We start from the raw sequence: 15,692 nt of genomic DNA, 5'->3' as shown, positions 1-15,692 counted from the left end.
AAATCCCTGCTCATAGAGACAAAAGTCTCATGAGGGAGAAGGTCAAATAAACAGGCAATTACTAAACCATGTTATGACTGAGATCAGAGCGGTTCACTGTGAGAATCCTGGATTCCTATCCCGGCCACTGTGATCAGAGAACATTTTCCTCCTACCAAGAATTCTCTTTCTCTGTTTCTTTTGCCCCATTTAGACTGTTAGAAAGAAAAGGAGGAGGAAAAGAAGAAGAAAATGAAGACGTTAAAATTTATTGTGGTCTTAGTATGTGTCAGAAGCTATGATAAAACATTTTATATGAACACATTATTTATTTTCCCAAATGGTAAGACATCTAGTTATTCTTCCAATTTTAAAGATGAAGGAATCAGAGACAAATTAATTTGCCAGTGACACTCAGCTAGGAAGTGGGAGAGCCAAAACTCCAGCCTCAATCAGATTAACTCCAATCTCAGGCTGTAAAACACTGCATCACACTATTTGCAAGAAAAAAATTCTCCATTTTTTAAAAAAAGATGATTATAGAGAGAGGGAAATTATCACAATTCCCTTTCAAATATCTGTCTTCATCATTAGCTTATGTCCTTCTAGACTCTAAGAGATTCTCTAGGACCTAGAGAATAAAGCATACAGAAGGCTCTGTAAATTATTCACCTTTCTTCTACAGATGAACCTAAGAGACAAAGGAACCACAGTTAGCCTTTGGTAAATGTTAGTCTGAATGCATAAATGCAAACATGAATGAGTGAATTCTAACATGAATGAATTAACTCAAGAACTGGTAGACTGAACACATGGAAAGACCCACAGAGCTTTAGAGGATGGTGACAGTGGGCAACTGGCAAAGGTCCAGGCCAGGATGGCAAGGTGCCAGCATCACAGAGGTCCAACCATAGGCAACAGGCAGATGTCCTGGTAGTCAGGCCCTGTGTCAACAGATTGGGCAACAGTAAATAGATGGAAAACCAGGCAGGCTGGTCGATGGCATCAAGCATTTTGGAGGTAGGTAGCCAGTAGTACAGCACTATATCAGGATCTCATGCCATTTAAGGACTTGGGTGCTAGAATCTCACTCCTGTCCCAGACAACAAAAGCGAACATTCAGAGGCATGAGGATCCACACAAAAGAGCAAGGTCTGAAGCCAGGGTACAAGGCTGGAGCTGCACCAGCAAGAGAGGCTGACAGATGCTAAGCTGCCAAACTGTGCTTCAGGCCCCTCTGAATCTCCTCTGTCTGGAATGGCTATCACTCTTTATACCTGGAAACTCAGCAGACACATTGAGTTAAGCCTATTCGCAGGAATTTATTGGTCTCAGCTGTGGGGATCAGCGGGCTCTAGGAGCAGGAATTCAAGCACATCATTATTAAAGGAAAGTTTCTGTGATTAGACCGATATCAGCAGAGTCTTCTTTGATTCCTTAAATTATTTTATGCCACATATCCAAACAGCAAATACTACAGACTCAACCTTGAAAATATCCAGCATCTGACTACTCTTTAACACTTTCACTGCTAATACTCTGGACCTTGCCATCATCATCCCTCGTAGAGTCAACTCCAATAGGCCAGCACCTTCCTGCCTTCTGTCCTTCTCCACAGCCTATGCCCAATGCAGCAATCAGCAGCATTCTATTTTTATTCTGCCTCATTTTCTATGTGGTTGTTGTCTTTTTTTCACTTGTATTTGGCAGTACTTTGTATGGCAGTCCTTCACTGAAAATCCTTCAATACATCTCCAAGTCACCCGGAGTACAGGCCAACTCCTAAGCTAAAGGTGGTACTTAATTACCTTCCTTTTCTCTAACTTCATCTCTTGCCGCTCTCTTCATTTGTTCCTTGCTGTTCTATGTCTATGACTGGAATATCCTCACCTGAGGGCCTTTGCTCCAGCCATTTCCTCTGCTGGAATGCTCTCTTTCCAGAGATCTAGAACTCAACCCTTTGCTTTCCTCAGACCTCGACTCAAAATTTCATCTTCTCAGTGAGGTCTTCTCTGCAACCCTACATGTAATTAACAACCCCTTCCAACTCACATGCACACATTCTTCCTATCCCCTTTTCCTGATTTGCTTTTTGCCCTTAGCATTTATAACTATCAATTCTCTCTATATTTTTTATTTACATTGATCTTTGTCTACCTCATTAGGACATTAGCCCCATATGGGCAGAGATTTTTGTTTTTGTTCCTTGCTATATTCTCAGTACCTGGGACAGTGCCTGCTAAATAGCCAAGTTATAGATACTCAGTGTATATTGGCTGAATGAATTAACATAAATAGAGGTGAAGTACATTTTTGTGTAGAGCAGATTCTGACTATGACTGAAGTTAATTTTAATTTTAGATTACACAATCAATAAAATTGAGATCCTTGATATCACACACATATATATGCATATGTGTATATATCTATGTATGTGTGCATGTGAGCTGGAAGGGGTTATGAATTATATGTAGGGTTTCAAAGAAGACCTCACTGACAAGGTGTTATAATTTTGAGTCAAGGTCTTAAGAAAGCAAGGGGTTGAATTCTGGTTCTAGTATGTGTTGTGTGTATGTGGGGTGTGTGTGTGTGTGTATGTGTGTGTGTGTGTGTGTGTGCGAGAGAGAGAGAGGAAGAGAGAGAGAGAGAATTTGCATGTATTCAGAAGACATTGTGCCTTTTTTTTATCAAGGTGCTTTTCAGAGCAATGTATTCATCAAATCCTAAGAGATGAATTTAGAAGTCAACTTTTATTATCCAAGCTTATTCACCAAGTGAATTCATTGTTCTCAAAGTACTAATTTTGGAAGGAAAACAACAGTTTGGGAGTTCTTTCAAGAACCATGGCCCTGATACATGTGAATCCCTTTTTCCAAATCATTTGACCTCCTTGACTAAAACAGATATTACTAGGTAAATGTACTAACAGCATATTAGACATTGCTAATATCCACCATCGTCTGTCTTGCCTAATGCCAGATACAGCCTCATAATCCTATTCAATGCAATACTACTAGCAATTTATTAGAGTTGGTATGGATTTGAAACAACATTGCCACACCTAAGATTTTAATCCCATTCCAACACACTGTAGCCTTAATCTGCATTTAAACTTTTATAACTTCATAAAGTTGTAACTGAGCCAAAATACAATCATGATGCCATATTGTAACTCCTAATTCAAATGGGCTCTACAAATCTCAGCATATACAAATGATCCCATTCTTTCCAGATCATTAGAAGGACCACGGCCATTCCACAGTCACTAAGCTGAGCATGATCTTTCTAGACTAGATGTCGTCTATCACTTCATTTCTTATGTTCTGATTCATTTTACTAACATCACAGAGTCCTGCACAATGCCTTGCATATTAAGGGTACTTGTGATGGTTAATACTGTCAACTTGATTGGATTGAACATTACAAAATATCAATCCTGGGGGTGTCTGAGAGAGTATTGCCAAAGGAGAATAACGTTTGAGTCAGTGGGCTGGGGAAAGCAGGCCAACCCTTAACCTGAGTAGGCACAATCTAATCAGCTGCTAGCACAGCTAGAATATAAACAGGCAAAAAAAAAAAAAAAAAAAAAAAAGTGAAAAGAGAAACTGGCCTAGCCTCCCAGCCTAAATCTTTCTCCCATGCTGGTTGCTTCCTGCCCTCAAGTATCAGACTCAAAGTTCTTCAGTTTTTGAACTCTGACTGGCTCTCCCTGCTCCTCAGCCTGCAGACAACCTATCGTGGGACCTTGTGATCATGTGGGTTAATATTTAATAAATTTCCCTTTATATATAAATATATATTCCATTAGTTCATTTTCCCTTTAGAGAACCTTGACTAATACAATGCTTAATAAACATTGTCTAAATGGCTGTCAACCAAAATTATAACAAGTAACTTCTTAATTTAAAATCTTATATTCTAAATTTCTCCTTTTTAAAATTCTTATTGCAAATCTGCAAAGCCATTAAAATTATTTCCATGCAAGGCAAAGAAAATTTTCAATATGTTACTTCAATAGGCCACTTTGATTATTTATAATTTCTATGCTGTGCAGTTCAGAGTTCTGATTATAAAACACAATTTCTTTCTCATCATTCTCCGGCCTAACTCCTGGAAAGAAAAGATAATACCACATTATCTCAGGTGTTCTTACTGAACTATTTTGGTTATGTTGTGTATATAAAGTCTATTTCTCCTGAATTATATATCCTAAAGGAAAGAAGCAACATTTTCTATGTATTTCTGTTCCTCACAATGGCAGTGCAGATGCTTTCTGAGCTTTTTGAGTGAGTGCATAATGAATGAATGAATAAAACTTGAATATACAATTTGATTTTATTGGGTAAATTCTACTTATATTAAAGTGTGAAGACTCAGACAAGACCATGCAAGGGATTTTCATATACTTCTTTAACATATTTCACACTGTAAAACTAGTTCACAGAAAATCATAAAACCCGGGAATCTTTAACAAAACTTTTGCAATTTGAGTATAGATCTTCTGGTATGCAACTATGGTGTATTTCAACATGAAACTCAAAAATTACTCACCTAGGCCCTTCTAGATACGAAACATCTTTAGCAAACTACCCCTCTCCACAGACATATACACAAAGATCCATGTTTACTTTACACATCTCTGAACTTGCTTCGCCATGAACCCAAACATAGTAAAGACACAGGACACTACAGCGAAATAAACCACTGTCTCTTTTCTTATTTCCCTCAGGCCCTGGAGGTAGGTCTGAGGAGTCAGAAGTCTGTTCCATAACCCAGAAACTATCACCTAGGAACTTGCACAAATCTCAAGATGATATAACATTAACCATTAAGTTCTGTTATTTTGCTTCACCCACTAAGAAGCTGACTATAATAATTAAACATTGTCATGTACTCTAGGTAAGAAAATTTTGCTTTTTTTCCAAGGAAGACTGTTACCCAAAAATATGATAGCTATGTTTGTTGAATGTGAATATGCACGGTCCATCTAAAGAATACTTTTATAAAGTATTTAAGGTCACCCAAACCAACTCTACATTGTCAAGCCATTGTGAAAATATATCATATACAAAACTGGGCATAAGAAATTTTAAAATTCCCATAAAGATGTTTATACCTACTTCTAGGGACTCACCTAATTACCTTGAGATATAAATTTACTAACGCTATTCTGCAAGCATAATAGCCTTTTAAATTCAAAGCTGGTAAGTTAAACAATTAAAGGAACATTAATAACTAATGATTCATTCAAAATTAAGTACATAGAAAATACAAAATTTTATATTACATTTTATAGCTTTTGGGGAACAGGCTAGCTTTCATTTTTCTCTTTCCTCTTCTCTCCTTTAAATACTGATGAAGAAACACAAGCATTTTCCATTTAAATAAATTCCCTTGGATGAACCTGTCTCAATGGTTTGATTAAAATCAGTTGGAAAAACGTGATTAGCCCTGTTTACTAAAAGTATAGAAAAAGTATGCTGAAGCAGCCGTGTTCTAATTATCCTTCCACATTTCACTCTGGAGAAGTTTGCCTAGCTGGAGCAGTCAGGGTTTCCTAGATTCAACCAAACTATTTCCTTACCCTCTGCTTTTCAAAGGAAAAACAGCTTCTTTTAAATTAACAAGCATGTGAGAAAAGAACGAAAATTTAAAATGCTACATAGTTTTTTCCTGGAAATACTTTTGTAGGGTACCAAACTCATTGAGGTAATTTCCAGATCTCCTAATGATGACAAATATTTCTAATTATGAATAAATGTACACTAAATATTTTGATGTTGATAGTCTGCTCTTTTGCAATATTTTCTGTCTACAAATGACTTGTCTGCAAATTTCCTTTGTGCCTTACTATAAAGCCATTATACCTAAGCTGCTGCTGTGTTCAGAATTTCTCTATTTGAAAAAAAAACACATTCATTATGGTAAGGAAATGCTTATGATCAAATGCTCCTTTTCATAATTATCACATAGCTGTTTGATGATGACTGGCCCAGGGAGCTCTAAAATTCTGTATAAAGAGAAGGCATCCCCATTGCCAAAATGAACTGAAATCCATTTCTGAGTCCTATAGGATAATTTTATATAACATTTACATTTTTTCCAAAAATATTTGAAGACATCATGCCAGACATACAGTAAACATTAATGACGTTTACTGAATTGAATTATTGGTCATCATTTGATGTCAGTGGGGTTGCAGGTATCTCCCTAGACCAAGTGTTCTAGTCTGTTTCATGTTGCTATAACAGAATACCTGAGATTCAGTAATTTATAAAGGAAACAGGTTTATTTAGCTCACAGTTACACAGGCTGTGAAATTCAAGGGCATGGCCCTGCCTTCCACTGAGGGCTTTTATGCTGCATCACAACAAGGCAAAGAAGGTCAAAGCGGAAGTGGACATATGCAAAGAGACAAGGCCCGAGGAACATCCTGGTTGTAAGACTCTACCCTCTAGGGAACTTGTTTATTCCCATAAGAACGTTTCCAGTGTCCTCTGAGTGAGAATTCCCTCACGAGCTGGAGAACTGCACCAAACCATTCATGAGGGGTCCACCCTCACAACCCAAATACCTCCTGCTAGGCCCCACCTTCCAACACCACCAAGGTGGGAAACAAATTTCAATAGGGGTTTTGGAGGAGGCAAACTCAAACCACACCACCAAGATATACACAGAGACTGCAAGCGATCCAACTCCACAAGATGAATGTCACGAAAGCTATGGTTCTTTCCATCCATCTAGTCAACTCGCAGATGGCAGGCAACATTTTCAGTCCTAGAATACTATTACTACAGATTCTGGCTCATGCAGAAGGGATTACACACAAAAAACTACAACTGTGAAACAAAGTCACCAAGGGGTTACATTTGTCTTAAGCAATTAATTGAATGGCAGAATAGCCAGGTTGTCATACAGAAATTGCCCAAAGAGCCATGATAAGAATTTATGGAAGTAAGGGTCTCTTTTTTATTGAGTATGCTTGTTTCAAAAGTGGGTTCTGGGAACCTTACTCTGGCATCTAGTTTAAATGAGAACCCCTGCATGGAGCCATATGTGATGAGCTAGGCAAAGGTAACAGTGTAGTCTATCATGGAACCTTCTGAGACAGGTTGAGCAGAGGAAACAATGTGGTTATCTTCACTTTCGTAAAGCAACAGATTCTGAAAGGCAGCAATTAGGATCCAAGAAGAAGCATCAGCAAAAAATAAAGAACACTTTTTCTAAGTTTCTTATTTATTCTATCCATCCTTCATTCACTATTTACTGAGTATATGCTATGTGCCAAATACTGCTCTGGGCACTAGAGACAAAACACTGAAAACTGAAGACAAAACTCTTAAGATTATTTTAGCAGGAGCTGGGGAGAATGAATAAGCAAACAAATGAATCCAAGCTCACTCAGAGAGTGAAGTATTTCAAAGACAATGAGATAAGGGGATTCAAAGAATTCACTGGGGCAGTTTAGATTGGATGGTCAGATGAAACCTTTTGAGGTGGTGATAGTTCTGCAGACATCTATGTGATGTTAAGGAGTCTGCTATGCAAAGATCTGGTGCAGCAGATTCCCAACAGAAAGAATAGCAAATACTACAAGCTAGATTTCTTCAAGAAACCTAAAGAAGCAGGTCTACATGGCTAAAACACACATAGCTATGGTCTATGGGAGCATAGTGTAAGATAACTAGGCAGGGGCAATAGTAAACAGAACTTTCTAGGCTGTGGTAAGAAGTACAAATTGTATCTGAAGTGCAACGGAAAAACTCATTTGAGAGTTTTTTTTAAAAAAGGGCGTGACACAATCTGATTGTTTTAAAAAGATTGCTCAGCTCTTGGGAGGGTGTTGTTTGTGGTTGTGGAGGATAGTTATGAGCAGACAGAATAGAAGGCTTTTGTGGTCGCCCAGGTGAGAGATGACAACAGCTTGGACTAAGGTTATAGCAATAGAGAGTAAGCAAAGTAAATGACTTGGGAATGTATTTTGGAGATGAAGAAAACATGACTAATTAATTGAGTGTGGGGATGAAAGAAAGCAACAAAACAAGGATGACTTCTAAATTTTTGGACTGAACATGAGTAGAACAATTTGAGGAGGAACAGGTTTGTAGGGGGTGGATATCCGGAGTTCTGCTTTTGAGACGTGTGTTAACCATGATAATAATAGTATCTACCTTGTAGCGTTGTTGTGAACAACGAATAAGAAATAGGAGAATTTAGATCTGTACCTAACATGTAGTAATTGTTCAATAAATATCAGCTTCGACAATTATTCCTCAAGTGGAGATGTAAAGGTAGTTGAGGATATAAGAGTTCTGTGAGAGGCCAGGATTAAAGATCTAAATCGGAAAGTTATACAGGATCCAATGCTGCTCAAACCATTTTTGGTGAAGAACTTTTATCTTTATCCACTGCGGACCAATACTGGATGTGTTTGTCTCTCAAAAATCCATATGTTCACATTCTAACTCCCAAGGTGATGCTATAAAAAGGTGGAACCTTTGGAAGGTGGTTAGGTCATGAGGGTGGAGCCCTCATGAATGGGACTAGTGTCCTTATTAAAAGTGACCCCAGAGAGAGTTCTTGCTCACTTCCACCACGCGAAGACACAGCCAGGAGTCCGCAGTCCATGAGCCGGGAATCGGGCCCTCACCAAATTAGGAATCTGCCTACATTTTGATCTTGGACTTCCCAGTCTCCAGAACCAATAGAAACCAGTTTCTGTTGTTTATAAGCCATCTAGTCTACGGTATTTTGTTGTAGCGGCCTGAAAAGACGAAGGCAAATACTTTTGTAAAATCCAACAAAAATGAAGACACTTTGAAGAGCACTAGTACTCAAAGCCATATGAGACCCTGGATGAGGTCCTGAGACACATTTAACTCAAGTACCTGTGAGTGTCTGAGGGTGGAGGCACAGGAGAGTTCGGTAGGCTGAAATAACACAATGCTTGCTTACATGAACACACAAGCAAGGGGAAATCACATATATTCACAAGTAATCCATTTTAATTAGATGTAAGAAAAAAGCCCATTCACTCCTGCAGGAACTCACTCCTCTTCCCCGAGATGTGGTATCTGAAGAGCAAGACACTGCTTCTCTACTTCCTCCGCACAAACACTTCAGTCTAATCATGGGAGATGCAATCTAGCGCTCGGGTTGCATGAAGTATCCCAAGCTCCTTCCCTACCAAGCTGGGCTCCACTTGGGCATAGAACGATTATCAGACCTGATAAATACCAAGCTGTCCCCTAAAGATGCTCTAGGCCCCAAGCATCAGCACCTCCGTTAATAATTCACCACTCTTGCCTTGTCATCGGCTTCTTCCCACTCAAAACTCTGCTACAGCGAGTGTCCGGTGCCTGAGGCAGCTGGCATGGTCCAGGTCAGAGGGCACCTGCACTGATTCTTAGGAGAAACGTCTGCTTTCTGGGTGAAGAAATCAATAAGTAAAGGACGCTTCACAAAGTCCTTTGGAAAGCAAAACTTGCTTAACTTCACACTTTCCTGAACCCCCACGTAGGGACTGCTTCCTCCGGGACCCGCGGCAGGCAGGCTGCTGTGCCTCACAGACCGGCTCCTGGGTCTTTCGTGCAGCCCAGGACAGCAGCGCGCAGGCTGCGGGCGAGTGGAGTTGCAGGGGCTGGGGCGGAGAGCCGCTGTCACCCAGGGAAGCTCTGGGAGCTCCGGGGCTCCCGCGAAGCTCCGGACCCGCGTCGCCGAAGCTGACAGCCCCGGCCGAGCCCCTCAGCACGGTGGGCGCCGCGCCCAGACCAGCGCGCGGGGCGGGGCGGGGCCGGGGGCCGCCCGGGAGGGGGCGGGGCCGGGACGCACGCGGCCGCGCGCCGGGGCTGAGAAGCGGCCCCTCCGGCCGCGCGGGGCGAGGGGCTGCGCCGGCCCGCGGGGCGCATGCGCGCTGCCGAGCGGCCCTCGCTCCCTCCCCGCCCACCCCTCCTTCCTCCCCCTCCCCCTCCCCTGCATCTTCGCAGCTCTCGCTCTCTCCTCGCCCGCTGGGTGCTGAAGTTGGGCGGATGGCAGGAAACCGGCTCCGCTAGAGGACCGAGCCGCCCAGCCCCGCTCCCCCGGACCCATCGGCGCGCTGCCCACACCTCCAGGCGACCGGGTAAGACGCTGCCTCCGAACAGAGCGGTGCTAAGTAAATGATATCAAAATGTCTGCTTTGCACCAGTGGATGGATTTTTTTCAAGGTGGGGGGGAGGTGAAGGAAGGAGGGGGCGGAGAGCGCGACAGCCCGTGCCCCGGCGGGGGCGGCTGCAGGGCACGGGGGTCTCGGCGGCGGCCGCGGCGCCCTGTGCTGGAGCGGGGGCCGAGCCGCGGGTCCGGGAAGTTGAATCCCGCGTCGCTGCCTGGACGCGGTCCGCTCGCCGCCCTCAGCTGCTGCGGGGAACCGGGCGAGTGTCCTGCCCGCCGGGGGACGAACGCTCGGCCGGGTCCCGGAGTTCCTGCGGAGAACCGGGCGCCTGCGGGGGCAGCCGGGAGGGCCGGACTGGGGGCGCGGAGACCCCACAGGGGCTCGAGGGGCTGCGGGTTCTGTGCGGTCGGCTGGGAGCGAGGGGAACGTCCAATCAACAGTGTCCAATCCGCCGATCACCTCGGCTGCTGTGTTTCCTCCCTCGTCTCTCTTCACCTTTGGGAAATGCACTGCTCAGGTGGGGAAGGTGTTCGCGGTAGAGGCTGCAAAAATGAAGCCTTTGAGCAGCAGTGAAATACCAGAGGGGTGTGTGTGTGTGTGTGTGTGTGTGTGTAGGGGGTGGGGGTCTCTTTTGTTCCTTCCCCTCCCCTTAGTGAAAGGAAAGGGAGTCCGGGCGTGTGCGGCGAGGGGTGGATTCCAAGGCCACAGAGGGGGCGAGGAGGAGGAACGCCCACCAAACGCGAGCCGCTGCCCGGGTGGGCGCATCGGAGCCTCCCTTGCTGTAGGTGATGATGGTCTTTCCGTGATCGATGGAATCACAGTTTCATCGCTGCCTCCCCGCCAGCCTCCCTGCTCTTCCTCTTCGAGTGCTGCGGCAGAGGCTGGGTGCAGACGCGGCAGCTTTCTCCTCTTCTCCCTGCCTCTCTGTCTCCCTGAAAAATACCGGAGGACCCGAGGATGGCAGAGGGACGGAGCTGGCCTCGGAAGCGGTGGATGGGAGCTGCTCCTCGCTAGCCGGAGGCTGCTGGCGGCACGTCCGGGGCAGCCCGCGCCAGCCTCGGGAGTCCCTGGGCTCCGGGGAGAGCAAGCCCGTGTCGCCTGGGCACAAAGATGCCCGCGCGCCCGCCCTGCGTTTGGGACCCGCCCTGCGCCCCGCGCCTCTCGCGGAGCCCGGGACGCCGGCTCACCTGGGAGAACCCCTGGCCCCCGGGGACGACTGACCCTGGCTCCTGGCAGAACTCTCCTGACCTCCCCTGACCTTTCCATACATGCTTCTTTCCTTTAAAGAGTCACTTAAGATTTGTCTGGAGAACTTCACACGCTTCAGAGTTGTTTCCTTCTTTTTTTTTTCTTAAATTGTTTTACGACGAGATTCTCTCCAGGGTGGGATGGCTCTCCCAAATAATAAAGAGAAATCTTAGTTTGGTTCCCATGTAGAATAAGCAGTTCTGAGGCTGGGTGCCATCTGCATTTCCGGCGTTTACACCAACTGGTTTTCCGGGTGATGAACCCTTCTGAAAATCATTTATTCGAAGACGTGAGAATTGATTTTTATTCGTGTAGTGGAAAATAATGTTTTCCTCCTCGATTCATAGCTGCTAGACGCTGTGTGTACGAAATAATGTGCAAACTGTGAAACATTTAAAATATATTGTAGTTATTTCTAGAGTCTTTTGTATTGACAGTATTTTCCGAGAAATGTACATTATAGCACTCCTATCTAATGAAAAGGTGATTTAATACAAATGAAAGAGGTTTGCGCTTCTGCAGTTGTGACTATTGTTAAGCCATTAATTCTGTTAATGTGAACTAAAACAGTAATGAGCACACTCATGGGAGACTGGATTTATTGACTTGTTTTTATAATCTTTTGAAAACTACACTTAGAGCGACCATAGGAAAGTAGTTTATTTAGTTTTTGACAACTAAAAAACAAGTGTTTGTTATTAGAAGATTGGGTGGTATTCTTTATTAAATAAGGTAAATCTCCATGGCAATGACACCGGATCTCAGAGCCATGGGCACCCATGTTTCCTCCTTTCAGACTGTAGTCTGAAAGATTAGGAAACCATCTAATTTACAGAACAAACAACATGAGGTGCCTGTTAGGCTGATTGATTTCGACCCTTTTTACTCAAGTTCCTCGGCTACTCCTTGGTGTTTAGTCCCCATGGGAGGGAATTAATAAGGAGGGTTAATTTACTGACCTGTTCATTCTAAGGCAAATAGCATTTCCTTCTCAAATAAGTATCTCTTTGGTTGTAGGGATCTTCCTCAGAGGTCCTAGTTTATTTGAACTCATCATGTTTAAGGTCTAAGTTCATTATCATTCCTATGAACTTTTTATAATTTTGCATAATAATAATAATAATAATAATACTTCCTTAACCTTTCATACCATGAGGGCCAAGGTCTTTGAAGAAAAGGAGAAACATATATTCTTACCCATTTTATTTTTTTGTAACAGCCAAGCAAAAGTGAAAATTTTAAATCTGATTTGATAAAAATTCTGGTTGACTTACAGAGTAAAGTCTAAGAAAGAATTTACTTGTTAGTCTAAAGGTGTAGAGATAATGGCCTTTGTGTCAGAAGTCCATTTGATGAAATACAGCTTTCCTGGAAAAGGAAGGTAGGCATGAGTGATGAGGTACCATGCTAAGAGGGCTGGGAATCCATTCAATCACATTTCTGCTGACAATCCTGTTTCTGATACTCTCCAACTCTGCTCACTTAACACTGAAAATACTGCTCTAAGGAGATGAGCAAATAGAAGGACCACATTATTCTCATCAGAGGATGAGAATAATGCTATGTCATATTAAAAGCATTTTATTTCACCTGATTGCTATAGAGTATAAGTGTGAATGCATTGTGGAGGCTTAAAATTATATGACATTTCTGAGGGAGTGTCATGGGTGCTCAAATACATTTTTATAGAAAACCTTAAAAAAATCATTTGCTAAAGGTAAGTAGGTAGCCAAGACTTTCAATATGAGATTGATGGATACTCCCACTTTCCTTCTCTCCCCATCCACACTTAACTCTGAAAAAAAGACACTTTTTTAACTTCTGAAGAAATTTGTTTAGACTATTACTTCTGCTATTGTGCCAGCACCTATAGTATACTATACAGTATCTGGCAAGGGCAGGTGTAAAATAATTTTCCATAAATTAATAAATTTTCATGGTCAACCTGGCTCACAAAAGTCTTCCAAGATAAGAATTGAATTTTTAAAACTAGCACTTATGCTGTTTACCAAGTACACTAGTTGGGCTCTGAAAAATCACATTTATAGTCCTACATCTTTGGAGGAAGTAATTTTCAGAATTGTCATTCTGAGAATATGATTGTGTTTAATACAACATTTATATTACTGATTTGTTTCCCAATTTTAAAAGCAATATTTGCTTATTTTAGATCCGTATAACACAAAATTACCTGTGGGCCAATATGGATATGATGAACACTAATTTTGGGTCAAACTGGTCTTAGCTTGTGTTGTGGCTCCTCCCTTTAATAATTTAATTGCTGTAGGCAAGTTACTAATCTCTCTGAGCCTCAGTTTCCTCAGATATACAAAAGGGATAAAAGAAGAATGCAAACATAAATACAATGCAATATGTATGAAGTACTGAACATAGTGCCTGGCATGTACTGAGTGCTTATAATTATCTCAATACCTAAAGAACTACTACTGAAAACACAGGATAGTTTGCCACAGGTTTATTTCCTTTATATAAAGGTACCCTTGTCTTAAGAATTTGAATCATATTGGCTGGGCGTGGTGGCTCATGCCTGTAATCCCAGCACTTTGGGAGGCCAAGCCAGGTGGATCACCTTAGGTCAGGAATTCCAGGCCAGCCTGGCCAACATGGTGTAACCCTGTCTGTACTAAAAATACAAAAATTAGCCAGGCATGGTGGCAAGTGTCTATAGTCCCAGCTACTCAGGAGACTGAGGCAGGAGAATCACTTGAACCTGGGAGATGGATGTTGCATTGAGCTGAGATCGTACCTCTGCACTCCAGCCTGGGTGACAGAGCAAGACTCTGGTTCAAAAGAAAAAAAAAGAATTAGAATCATATTATAGAACAGGGGTCCCCAACCTGTTCTATAACCCACATGTATATGGTACACATATAGATGTGTACCAGCCCATGACCTGTTAGGAGCCGGGCAGCACATCAGGAGGTGAGTGGCTGGTAAGTGAGCATTACCTCCTAAGCTCCTCCTCTGGTCAGATCAGTGGCTGGCATTAGATTCTCATAGGAACGTGACTCCTATTGTGAACTGTGCATACAAGGAATCGAGGTTGTACATTCCTTATGAGAATCTAATGCCTGATGAGCTGACGTGGAACAGTTTCATTCCAAACTATTCCTCCACCCCCACTGCCATCCGTGGAAAAATTGTCTTCCACAAAACTGGTCCCTGGTGCCAAAAAGGTTAGGATGGCTGTTTTAAAACTTCATACTTCTAAAAAAAATTAGCATTCCTTTGTTGCTGTTTCTCAAGAAACTAAAATTGATATTTTTAATGTGATTTAGTGACTGCAAAATAATTCACCTTATGGATGTCTTTATTTAGCCTTTCTTTTATCTTTGGATTTTGATCCTTATGCCTAAATTTTGTGTGTGTATCTCTATTGCAGTTTCTCCTTTGGGCTCGATGCTTAGAATAGTTCATGCCAACATAATGCCATTCTTTAAAAAATCTTTGCTAACTTGATAGGTGAAAATAACATTTTTCAAACTTTTATTTATTTGGCTACCAATAAGACTGATTACTTTTGGACATGCTGATAAGCAGTTTTTGTCTTTGAGGATGGCTTGTTCAAGTCTTTAGCCTGTGTTTCCCCTGCTGTTCTGGTACATTTTTCTTATTTGTTTGAGTGTTAATATTAATTTTTTAAAAGGCAAATGCAGACAAGGAAAGAAAATGCTTAGTGACAAAGACTCCACGTGGCAAAGACTACAAAGATCACTGTGGCTAAACCAGAAAGGCTGGATCCGCCGGGGTATCAGGGCTCTCAGGGTATTCATCACATATTGCTACCCTGCCTGAGTTTTCCAACTTTTACAGTTCTGTTCAAAAGTCCAGAATCAGTAAACAGTTTGCTCACAAACACCTTACTATGAGAAGCTTGTGTCTGAAGAGTTCCCAGATAGTCATGGATTGTTTTTGCCAGGTGCCAGTGTTTTATGCAAGAACTTTCGAGTTTTTCTGAGATAAAAGGGTTTAAAGGAAAGATGGGAGTAGATGGAGATCCTATGGATATTCATTGTGATGTCTCATCAGAATGAAATCAATGAAACTTAGTTATAAAACCATGTCAGGTTCGAATCGTATCTTACCTCAACTTTTAAGAGCTAGGTGAAATTTAAATAAGTTAAAAGTAAGAATTTAATCTGTTACCTTAATGAGTTCTGTATCTGTGATGTTTCACGTGATTCGGTGGCCTTGTAAGCTCCTGTTTTTGACTTTTTCAGTTCTCGAATTTGGTTTCAAAAGTTGAATTATCTAGCTTGGAAAATCTATAATGTCCTTAGGTATTAAACTGTCT

At 42.1% G+C, this 15,692-nt stretch overlaps 2 protein-coding genes across 4 annotated transcripts in view; one reads left to right on the top strand and one right to left on the bottom strand.

The window, feature by feature from the left end:
• Positions 1 to 9,871, bottom strand: part of LOC128931847 (uncharacterized) — a 205,877-nt gene extending 196,006 nt beyond the window's left edge. The window contains exon 1 of the mRNA XM_054254542.2: positions 9,286 to 9,871. The gene's annotated coding sequence lies outside the window, so the exon portion shown is untranslated. The remainder of the gene's footprint in view (positions 1 to 9,285) is intronic.
• A 90-nt stretch (positions 9,872 to 9,961) lies between these two features.
• RGS17 (regulator of G protein signaling 17) overlaps positions 9,962 to 15,692 on the top strand; it is a 132,938-nt gene continuing 127,207 nt past the window's right edge. For all 3 annotated transcript variants that reach the window (XR_004742163.3, XM_035296994.3, XM_054254541.2), the window contains exon 1: positions 9,962 to 10,099. The gene's annotated coding sequence lies outside the window, so the exon portion shown is untranslated. The remainder of the gene's footprint in view (positions 10,100 to 15,692) is intronic.

Source organism: Callithrix jacchus, chromosome 4, assembly GCF_049354715.1.
Source record: "Callithrix jacchus isolate 240 chromosome 4, calJac240_pri, whole genome shotgun sequence".
Classification (NCBI taxonomy): domain Eukaryota; kingdom Metazoa; phylum Chordata; class Mammalia; order Primates; family Cebidae; genus Callithrix; species Callithrix jacchus.
The sequence above is the reverse complement of the archived record's forward strand: the minus strand, read 5'-3'. Positions and strand labels throughout refer to the sequence as shown.